General features: G+C 39.9%; 1 long non-coding RNA gene across 1 annotated transcript; it reads right to left on the bottom strand.

The window, feature by feature from the left end:
• Positions 1 to 7,452: 7,452 nt before the first annotated feature.
• LOC123753403 (uncharacterized) lies at positions 7,453 to 8,409 on the bottom strand. The gene is made up of 2 exons (XR_011223789.1): positions 8,318 to 8,409; positions 7,453 to 7,993 (listed from the first exon to the last, which is right to left on the bottom strand). It is a non-coding gene; the product is annotated as an uncharacterized lncRNA (long non-coding RNA).
• Between the last annotated feature and the right edge of the window lie 3,754 nt (positions 8,410 to 12,163).

Below are 12,163 nucleotides of genomic sequence, written 5' to 3'. Positions count from 1 at the left end.
TATTTTTCTTTTGGAAGCATAAAAATGGAAGCATGGATTATAATAGGCTCCAGTAATATATCCAGTATGAGAGAGAGCCTCACCATGTTGGTGTATTGATCAGCTGCAGTAAACTGAGTAGTAAGTCCTCAGACATCGACGTTTTATATACCCTGGTCACTCCCAGCCAAAACTGGCAACTCTTCTCCAGAACACGGGAAATTACACAAGAACATTTGCCGTCTCGAAAGCAAGGTCGTCGTCTCTGTAGTCACGAGATTTAAGTCGGAATCTTTATTGGTTTTCACTAATTGCTTTATTATCGAAATTATTACATTCTATTGTTTTTACTCTATATATAGCACATACGATGACATTAGGAATTTGCTTCAATATTGTTAGCTGTGTTGTGTTGGCTTGGCTACTTGTGGTGGAAGTCGGCAGTCTTAATCCCCTGGATTATCAATGGTAGGGGAGTCGAGGGGGGAGGACGCGATGGGGTGTGGCTTATTATACTCTAAACCAGTGCATAGAAGCGGCACAAAAATATCCTTAACCCTCCTAATCTAAAAGCTGAACTGGTTCATGTATTTCATGAAGAATTATTTAATAAAATACAATATCTCTCTGTCTCTGATAGTGACACCACACTTTGATTATTTGAGAGTGACACTAGACATAGGGAATATGAGTGACACCAGACATCAGTTTTGTTACGGAGACAATAAGCATTTGTTATGCGATAAGGATATCAGGCCTTAGGAAAAAAATTGCGACCTTAAGCCCATAAATAGTGATATTAAATCATTGAATGAGATAATGACAATAGTTTTAGAAAATGTGAAGTGACTTCATTGCCCGTTAATGAGATGATGAAGTCGGTGCAAGTGAAAGCAATAGTAACTCTAGAGCTCTTTCGATACAATTATGATCCCAGAGTTCATAAATGTGACACTAGTGCCAATGCTAATGATAATGATACAAGAGCACGAGAATGTAACACTGACAGCAGAGGCAGTGAATATAAGGGACAAGAGAGGCAGTGAAAGTACCAATGACATTAGAACCGGTGAATGGGATGAAGCAAACAATACCACCCTGGCTCTAAGCATCTAATGGTAACCTCACTACCTGGCTCTTTCCTTGAGAGGGTTTCGGGAGTTCCTCTACTCCCCGAGGAAAGCCTGTGGCCAGGCTTCCCACTAGACGTTGGAAACTGCTTCGATTTATGATATTCAGAATCTCACGTAAGAGGCATAGAATGCTACAGACAGAACAGAAGACATTTGATACTGTGTATACATAAAAAAAGAGTATAACTGCTACATTTATTAAAAAGCTGAAGCAATAAACGCAGGAGAAAGGCAAGACGTTGCAACTGACAACCGAAGCCATACACAGTCCAAAATCACAACATCTACTTCCCACATCGCTACTGCAACTACAACCTTAAACACAAAAACAACTACCAGGACTAAAGGAACCATTCTGATGTTAGCCAGAGGCTGGCTAACATCAGAATAGAATTCAGGAATCTGTGTAAGGAACCAAATCAAATACTTCCAGGAGCCCAAAAACTCGCTCAGGTATAAACCCAACCTCATTAAACACTCAAACAAAACAATACCGGAGTACTTCTTGTATTTTGTTTATATGTAGCAACGCCGACAGTTAATTCAAGTGATTGATTTTACTATATTAATGTTTAATATAATTATTAATATTGAGAACATCAATTCATGCTAAACGGTGGATTCGACCAAGCAACCTAGGTACTCACAAGTGCACGCCTTTAAACACAAATCAACGATGATCTATTAAGGACATAACCTAAAATAAACTGAATCCTCAAGGGGTCTGATACCAAATCAAGGTTTCACACCTTACCCTCGTGCACTCTGGTGTGGTAGAGAAGTTCTTCCACTAACGATCCCTTCAAATGCACAAAGAAATCACATTAACGTGATGTATCATTGAAATAATTAACTGGATTTTTTTCTCTAATTGTCGGTTTTGTCTAAGATTCCAACGTCCAGCTCCTGTCCTGCGCGGGTGGATTAGTCTTTAAGTCCGGCGGAACTGCTTTTACTGACAGGAGAAGGGGAGAGGGCATGCCTCTGGAGCCTTAAACCCAGCTGCTCCGGATAGACAGGACTCGATAGTCTGGAAAGGCAGCTCATCTAGGGGAAGGAAACCCCCCCCTGATTTCAAACCACCGCTGCCTTGCGGCCATACCCCTCTTTTGTGAAAGGTTTCAGGAGTCAACCTCGAATAAAAATCCGGAGTTGGAGCCCCTAAGGCAGTTCGTTGTTGACTTCGTTCTGATAGCTTCTGCGACGGTGCTGGAAAGGCGTTTGCCTTTCCATTGGATAATTTCAGCAACGTGCAGACGGGGACCTGCTGCATGGGTAACAGTTTCTCTTACATATTGACCAACCCATGGGTTACACCATGTGGAGATTGACAACCAGAGTGCAGCTCCATAGTCTCCCGAGACTGAAGGATGCCTCCTACTACTGTCTGAGATTCATAATAATTTTGTTCATTTAGTTCTTAATCCATAAACTCACGTAGAACATTAGTTGTCACGATTTACACATAATTTGAGCCAACGGGTATTGTGGCCTCTGGTAGTAACATATAAGAACATATGAAATATTATAACTGCATACACCTTTTTGTCTATTCGGGGCACTTTACCACATGGTCAGTAGCGGCCATGCGAACAAGTATACTAAAGTATACTTGTTCGCTGTTCAGTAAGCACAAGTCATGACATTAACAATCTGTAAGAGTTTGATAGGATTTAATATCAACACCAAACTCAGCAGGAACACAAGCCAGCTATGTAAGAAAGCCCACCACTAAACCCAGAAGTATCTCAAGCTAGCTATGTAAAGAGTAACTTACATAGGAGTATCTTACTTAAGGAGTAACACCTACAAACCTAGCAGTAACATTGACAATAGTGGAATACTTGGGTTAAATATCCAGGTACGAACGGCATTTAAAAAATTTTGTTTCTAATTTAATTTCAAGTGCAGTAGATCGTACCGTCGGCTCCCAAATGATTGGATCACAGTTAGATTCGCGGGCAGGAAAGCAATACTTTTGGGTACTTATTCTTACACATGACGCCTCTGTTCACCTCGCGGAAATATGTACTATTGAGTTAGCCAAATGTTGTTCTTGCCTCCTGGGAAAATTCTGTCTGCCTAAAAAGATCTCAATGAGTCTAACTATCTCCTTTCCTCGACAATGGTAAGTGAGACACCATGTTATAATCATACTTCTCCTCTCGTTCTTTGGACAGAATACGAAGCAAAATGATGGAATTAAACGTTTTGATAGACATATTATTTATTTTAAGATATATACATTGAAACTCATACAACAGAATCTGGAGGCCTGCCAGAGAGAAATAAAATCGTGAATGTAATTCGTTATTTTATTATTAACAATTTATTTGTATTTCGATATTTATTACATTCTCCTGCTGGTCATCTTCCACGGTCGTCTATTTCCCGTATCCATAGCCACCACCATATCCCCCATAACCACCGCCATAGCCACCTCCATAGCCACCGCCATAGCCACCACCATATACACCATAGCCACCGCCATAGCCGCCACCAAAACCTCCATGGCCGCCACCATATCCTCCGTGGCCGCCATAACTGTATCCACCATGTCTGGGACCTGCGATGTTATAGATGCTGTTTGATACGCCACCAACACCGTATCCACCTCCGTATCCTCTTCCATATCCACCTCCGTAGCCACCACCATATCCACCGCCATAGCCTCCGCCATATCCACCTCCATATCCACCACCGTGACCTCCAACAAAGCCAACGTGTCCACCAGCCTGGCTCAAGGTAGCCAGCATGGCGACCAGCAACAATGTCAACAGGAGCTTCTGAAAATGACGTAACAGAAGAAAAAAATCAATGTATTTATTGTGTCAAAATTATAATAAAATGTATTAATTTAAATCCGAAGCATTGGTTTGGGTGTGTTAGACAGAAGGCTAAACAGTTACTAATGTCTGGAGGGTCATTAAGCCACCACAATAACCTTCTGGCAGACCTGAACACAATTCAGGAATAAATTAATGTGAATATTTATCTACACCGAAAAAAAGGGTACAACTCTCGGGGTATTTTTCGTTTGGAAGCATAAAAATGGAAGCATGGATAATAATAGGATCCAGTAATATATCCAGTATGAGAGAGAGCCTCACCATGTTGGTCTATTGGTCAGCTGCAGTAAACTGAGTGGTAAGTCCTCAGATATCGACGTTTTATATACCCTGGCCACTCCCAGCCAAAACTGGCAACTCTTCTCCAGAAAACGTGAAATTACACAAGAACATTTGCCGTTTCGGAAGCAAGGTCGTCGTCTCTATATTCACGAGATTTAAGCTGGAATCTTTATTGCTTTTCACTAAATGCTTTATTATCGAAATTATTTCATTCTATTGTTTTTACTCTATATGTAGCACATACGATGACATTTCTTAGGAATTTGGTTTAGTATTGTTAGTTGTGTTGTGTTGGCTTGGCTACTTGTGGTGGAAGTTGGCAGTCTTGAAGGCCTGGATTATCAATGGTAGGGTAGTCGAGGGGGAAGGACGCGATTGGGTGTGGCTTATTATACTCTAAACCAATGAATAGAAGCGGCGCAAAAATATCCTTAACCCTCCTAATCTAAAAGCTGAACTGGTTCATGTATTTCATGGCGAATTATTTAATAAAATACAATATCTTTCTGTCTCTGATAGTGACATCACACTTTGATTATTTGAGAGTGACACTAGACATAGGGAATATGAGAGTGACACCAGATATCAGTTCTGTTACGGAGACAATAAGCATTTGTTATGCGATAAGGATATCAGGCCTTAGGAAAAAAATTGCGACACTGAGCCCATAAATAGTGATATTAAATCATTGAATGAGATAATGACAATAGTTTTAGAAAATGTGAAGTGACTTCATTGCCCGTTAATGAGATGATGAAGTCGGTGCAAGTGAACGCAATAGTAACTCTAGAGCTCTTTCGATACAATTATGATCCCAGAGTTCATAAATGTGACACTAGTGCCAATGCTAATGATAATGACACAAGAGCACGAGAATGGAACACTGACAGCAGAGGCAGTGAATATAAGGGACGAGGCAGTGAAAGTACAAATGACATTAGAGCCGGTGAATGGGATGAAGCAAACAATACCACCCTGGCTCTAAGCATCTAATGGTAACCTCACTACCTGGCTCTTTCCTTGAGAGGGTTTCGGGAGTTCCTCTACTCCCCGAGGCCAGCCTGTGGCCAGGCTTCCCAATAGACGTTGGAAACTGCTTCCATTTATGATATTCAGAATCTCACGTAAGAGGCATAGAATGCTACAGACAGAACAGAAGACATTTGATACTGTGTATACATAAAAGAAGAGTATAACTGCTACATTTAGTAAAAAGCTGAAGCAATAAACGCAGGATAAAGGCAAGACGTTGCAACTGACAACCGAAGCCATACACAGTCCAAAATCACAACATCTACTTCCCACATCGCTACTGCAACTACAACCTTAAACACAAAAATAACTACCAGGACTAAAGGAACCATTCTAATGTTAGCCAGAGGCTGGCTAACATCAGAATAGAATTCAGGAATCTGTGTAAGGAACCAAATCAAATACTTCCAGGAGCCCAAAAACTCGCTCAGGTATAAACCCAACCTCATTAAACACTCAAACAAAACAATACCGGAGTACTTCTTGTATTTTGTTTATATGTAGCAACGCCGACAGTTAATTCAAGTGATTGATTTTACTATATTAATGTTTAATATAATTATTAATATTGAGAACATCAATTCATGCTAAACGGTGGATTCGACCAAGCAACCTAGGTACTCACAAGTGCACGCCTTTAAACACAAATCAACGATGATCTATTAAGGACATAACCTAAAATAAACTGAATCCTCAAGGGGTCTGATACCAAATCAAGGTTTCACACCTTACCCTCGTGCACTCTGGTGTGGTAGAGAAGTCCTTCCACTAACGATCCCTTCAAATGCACAAAGAAATCACATTAACGTGATGTATCATTGAAATAATTAACTGGATTTTTTCTCTAGTTGTCGGTTTTGTCTAAGATTCCAACGTCCTGCGCGGGTGGACTAGTCTTTAAGTCCGACGGAACTGCTTTTACTGACAGGAGAAGGGGAGAGGGCATGCCTCTGGAGCCTTAAACCCAGCTGCTCCGGATAGACAGGACTCGATAGTCTGGAAAGGACATCTAGGGGAAGGAAACCCCCCCTGATTTCAAACCTCGGCTGCCTTGCGGCCATACCCCTCTTTTGTGAAAGGCTTCAGGAGTCAACCTCGAATAAAAATCCGGAGTTGGAGCCCCTAAGGCAGTTCGTTGTTGACTTCGTTCTGATAGCTTCTGCGACGGTGCTGGAAAGGCGTTTGCCTTTCCACTGGATAATTTCAGCAACGTGGAGAGGGGGACCTGCTGCATGGGTAACAGTTTCTCTTACATATTGACCTACCCATGCGTTACACCATGGAGATTGACAACCAGAGTGCAGCTCCATAGTCCCCCGAGACTGAAGGATGCCTACTACTGCTACTACTACTGTCTGAGATTCATAATAATTTTGTTCATTTAGTTCTTCGACCATAAACTCACGTAGAACATTAGTTGTCACGATTTACACATAATTTGAGCCAACGGGTATTGTGGCCTCTGGTAGTAACATATAAGAACATATGAAATATTATAACTGCATACACCTTTTTGTCTATTCGGGGCACTTTACCACATGGTCAGAAGCGGCCATGCGAACAAGTATACTAAAGTATACTTGTTCGCTGTTCAGTAAGCACAAGTCAGGACATTAACAATCTGTAAGAGTTTGATAGGATTTAATATCAACACCAAACTCAGCAGGAACACAAGCCAGCTATGTAAGAAAGCCCACCACTAAACCCAGAAGTATCTCAAGCTAGCTATGTAAGGAGTAACTTAAATAGGAATACCTTACTTAAGGAGTAACACCTACAAACCTAGCAGTAACATTGACAATAGTGGAATACTTGGGTAAAATATCCAGGTACGAACGGCAATTAAAAAATTTTGTTTCTAATTTAATTTCAAGTGCAGTAGATCGTACCGTCGGCTCCCAAATGATTGGATCACAGTTAGATTCGCGGGCAGGAAAGCAATACTTTTGGGTACTTATTCTTACACGTGATGCCTCTGTTCACCTATCGAAAATATGTACTATTGAGTTAGCCAAATGTTGTTCTTGCCTCCTGGGAAAATTTTGTCTGCCTAAAAAGATCTCAATAAGTCTAACTAGCTCCTTTCCTCGATAATAGTAAGTGAGACACCAAGTTATAATCATACTTCTCCTCTCGTTCATTGGACAGAATACGAAGCATAATGATGGAATTAAACGTTTTGATTGACATATTATTTATTTTAAGATATATACATTGAAACTCATACAACAGGATCTGGAGGCCTGCCAGAGAGAAATAAAATCGTGAATGTAATTCGTTATTTTATTATTAACAATTTATTTGTATTTCGATATTTATTACATTCTCCTGCTGGTCATCTTCCACGGTCGTCTATTTCCCGTATCCATAGCCACCACCATATCCCCCGTAACCACCGCCATAGCCGCCTCCATAGCCACCGCCATAGCCACCACCATATACACCATAGCCACCGCCATAGCCGCCACCAAAACCTCCATGGCCGCCACCATATCCTCCGTGGCCGCCATAACTGTAACCACCATGTCTGGGACCTGCGATGTTATAGATGCTGTTTGATACACCACCAACACCGTATCCACCTCCGTAGCCACCACCATATCCACCGCCATAGCCTCCGCCATATCCACCACCGTGACCTCCAACAAAGCCAACGTGTCCACCAGCCTGGCTCAAGGTAGCCAGCATGGCGACCAGCAACAATGTCAACAGGAGCTTCTGAAAATGATGAAAAAGAAGCAAAAGTTCAATGTATTTATTGTGTCAAAATTATAATAAAATGTATTAATTTAAATCCGAAGCATTGGTTTGGGTGTGTTAGACAGAAGCCTAAACAGTTACTAATGTCTGGAGGGTTATTAAGCCACCACAATAACCTTTTGGCAGCCCTAAACACAATTCAGGAATAAGTTAATCTGAATATTTATCGACACTGAAAAATAGGGTTCAACTCTCGGCGTATTTTTCTTTTGGAAGCATAAAAATGGAAGCATGGATTATAATAGGCTCCAGTAATATATCCAGTATGAGAGAGAGCCTCACCATGTTGGTCTATTGGTCAGCTACAGCAAACTGAGTAGTAAGTCCTCAGACATCGACGTTTTATACCCTGGTCACTCCCGGCCAAAACTGGCAACTCTTCTCCAGAAAACGGGAAATTACACAAGAACATTTGTCGTTTCGGAAGCAAGGTCGTCGTCTCTGTAGTCACGAGATTTAAGCCGGAATCTTTATTGGTTTTCACTAAATACTTTAATTTCGAAATTATTACATTCTATTGTTTTTACTCTATATGTTGCACATACAATGACATTTACTAGGAATTTGCTTCAAATATTGTTAGTTTTGTTGTGTTGGCTTGGCTACTTGTGGTGGAAGTTGGCAGTCTTGATGGACTGGATTATCAATGGTAGGGGAGTTGAGGGGGGGAAAACGCGATGGGGTGTGGCTTATTATACTCTAAACCAGTGCATAGAAGCGGCACAAAAATATCCTCAACCCCTCCTAATCTAAAAGCTGATCTGGTTCATGTATTTCATGAGGAATTATTTAATAAAATACAATATCTCTCTGTCTCTGATAGTGACACCACACTTTGATTATTTGAGAGTGACACTAGACATAGGGAATATGAGAGTGATACCAGATATCAGTTCTGTTACGGAGACAATAAACATTTGTTATGCGATGAGGATATCAGGCCTTAGGAAAAAAATTGCGACACTAAGCCTATAAATAGTGATAATAAATCATTGAATGAGATAATGACAATAGTTTCAGAAAATGTGAAGTAACTTCATTGCCCGTTAATGAGATGATGAAGTCGGTGCAAGTGAACGCAATAGTAACTCTAGAGCTCTTTCGATACAATTATGATCCCAGAGTTCATAAAAGTGACACTAGTACCAATGCTAATAATAATGACACAAGAGCACGAGAATGTAACACTGACAGCAGAGGCAGTGAATATAAGTGACAAGAGAGGCAGTGAAAGTGACAATGACATTAGAACCGGTGAATGGGATGAAGCACACAATACCACCCTGGCTCTAAGCATATAATGGTAATCTCACTACCTGGCTCTTTCCTTGAGAGGGTTTCGGGAGTTCCTCTACTCCTTGAGGCCAGCCTGTGGCCAGGCTTCCCACTAGACGTTGGAAACCGCTTCGATTTATGATATTCAGAATCTCACGTAAGAGGCATAGACTGCTACAGACAGAACAGAAGACATTAGATACTGTGTATACATAAATAAAGAGTATAATTACTACATTTAGTAGAAAGCTGAAGCAATAAACGCAAGAGGAAAGCAAGACGTTGCAACTGACAACCAATGTCATACACAGTCCAAAATCACAACAGCTACTTCCCACATCGCTACTGCAACTACAACCTTAAACACAAAAACAACTACAAGGACTAAAGGAACCACATCAAATACTTCGAAGAGCTCCAAGATCTCAATCAGGTATAGGTAATACGAGGAGTGAAGTTGTTTAAATATTCATATAAAGTTAATATTCATATTAATGATTTTTAATGTAGTTGTTTCCATCATGGATTGGCAAGTATGTGGCGTCAGATCAGAAGCGGCCATGCGGTTGTTAAGGTACCAACTACCCCTGTTGTTTTATTTTTTAAATTGTAGCAAATAATGTTTTAGTCAATATTCACTTAATAGCTTACCTCGTTAATTTGTTTATGTAATTGTCCATCATTTGGGTGTAAAGCTTCATTCCTTAGTTTTGCCTAAGAGTAGTTTAATTAACATTTGTAATGAACTGTGGCAATTAGTATGGCAAGGGTCAGGCCGCCGTGGTAGCCAAGAGAGGCAGGTTAGGTTAGGACACTGTGATCGCTTATTTGGCTGCGAGCGGGGATGATCACCACACCTTGCAGAAAGCCGCAACATAGGCTTATGAGCAGGAAACGGTAATTGATATGTTTGAGTTGCTTGTAGAATTTGTATTTTCATTTACATTGCCTCAAGGATAGGCATTTTGTTAGCCTAGTGTTTACTAAATTTGCAATTTTATTTAATGAAGTTCATAGAATTATTCTCCTGTGTATTTAATACGTTTTCCCTAATTTATTCTTGTCATTGATGGAAGGGTTTAGGAGCTCTGTGATCCTACGAGTATCCTTATGAAACAATTATTCCCCTTTTCATGAGTTAAGTAACTTTAAAAGGATTTCCATCCATCCCTCCAAAGTATTAAACATTTAAAATTCCCTGATGACTCTGTACTAAATGACTGGTCTTCTTCTGATCAATTAACTTAATAACCCTCAATGTAGGAGAGGTGGTGGCGGTATTAATTATTAATTTAATGAGTAACCGAACTTCCATCTGGCCTGCAGAATTATATAAGATTTTTTTTAACATCAATTGCTCGTTCCTTCTCCTCCCCCTGTTACGGGTTGAGTCTTCCGCTGTTAGGGTGGACGCTTCCCAGTTGTCTGGGGTGATATAATTTTCACTTATTACAGCCTGACGGGTTACACAGTTTAGTAAGCATTTTTATTAGGTGTTACAGTGGTGACGTTAGTTCATAACGTTACCATAGTAGCTGCAGTGTTTGGTAATTGAACAAAAAGTGTTTACCAATAGTTGCTAAACGTTACAATGATGACTTTGTCTATTGTTACAATGTCATCCACGTCCTGTAAGTTAAATAATTATGTAGTTACCTATTTTTTTTATCAATTTTCTTTCAAATTCTTTTTTTCGCTGAGAGCACCATAAATACTGTTATTATATATTTGCGGTCCTCTATTTCAGAGTTTTTAGTTTCCACCCCATTGTAGGGACAAGAAGATTTACCCATTTGAGTTTCTCAAGGGTACAACCTATAACAGCTGTTTAATTCTTGAGAGAGTATTTAATTTTTTGTGGACAGAAGCATCAGGTGAGAGGAACTCTATTTGTGCTCTTGTTGTTCATGTGATAATGATGGAATGATGAATGATGAGGCCAAAGAATGTAGGAATTAATTTATATTTGTAAAAAAACTCGGGGAGTTGATTACAATTGTGATAATTTGGAAATATTTGGAGTTATGATAAATAAAATGGAAATAAAAAAAAAAATTAAAAACCATTGGTAAAGTTCAATGTAATACAGTTATTATATTTAATGTGGAGCAGAATGGATGTCAACATAAGTCTTAATGGTATATAAAAACAGCACTCTTAATTCTGGGGAACATTTACATATTATGCTATTGAAGACAAAGCTATGAAGAAACAGGAGCAGAGATTCGGATCTGATGCAGAGCTCAGCAGAGAATCAACTGAATGCAGGTCAAGGTGTCACATCACTATTGATACAGAGCTCATCATCAGGTACAGTGAGGCCAAATAAAATACTCCTCATGCTCAAAAAGGCAAACCAGAAGATGAAGGCCACATAGCAGATATATGAAATAGTGTACACCCCTAGGATATTCCTCCATTTTTTGGTCCATATGCACGGCGAGTTTACTTTAGTTCTAATTTATGTTCAGTACTAAAGTATACTTATTGGTTGTTCAGTAAGCACATGTCACTACCTTAACAATCCATAAGCGTTTGATAGGATTTAATATCAACACTAAACCCAGGAGGAACACAAGTCATCTATGTGAAGAAAATGAACAAGATAATGTACCAGATATTGACAATAGTGAAAATATTTGGCAATAATATCCAAGTATGAATTGCATTTAAAAAATTTGGTTTCTGACTTGACTTGAACCGACTGATCACACAGTCGATTGTATGTCACCCATATGATTGGACCACAGTTCGATTCGCGGGCAGGAAGGTAAGACGTTTGTGTATATATTCTTACACACGATGCATCTGTTCACCTAGCGGAAATATGTACTACTGAGTTAGCCAAATGTT

The sequence above is a fragment of the Procambarus clarkii genome, chromosome 6, assembly GCF_040958095.1.
Source record: "Procambarus clarkii isolate CNS0578487 chromosome 6, FALCON_Pclarkii_2.0, whole genome shotgun sequence".
In the NCBI taxonomy this organism is placed as follows: Eukaryota; Metazoa; Arthropoda; class Malacostraca; order Decapoda; family Cambaridae; genus Procambarus; species Procambarus clarkii.
This window is presented reverse-complemented; position numbering and strand designations above follow the sequence as displayed.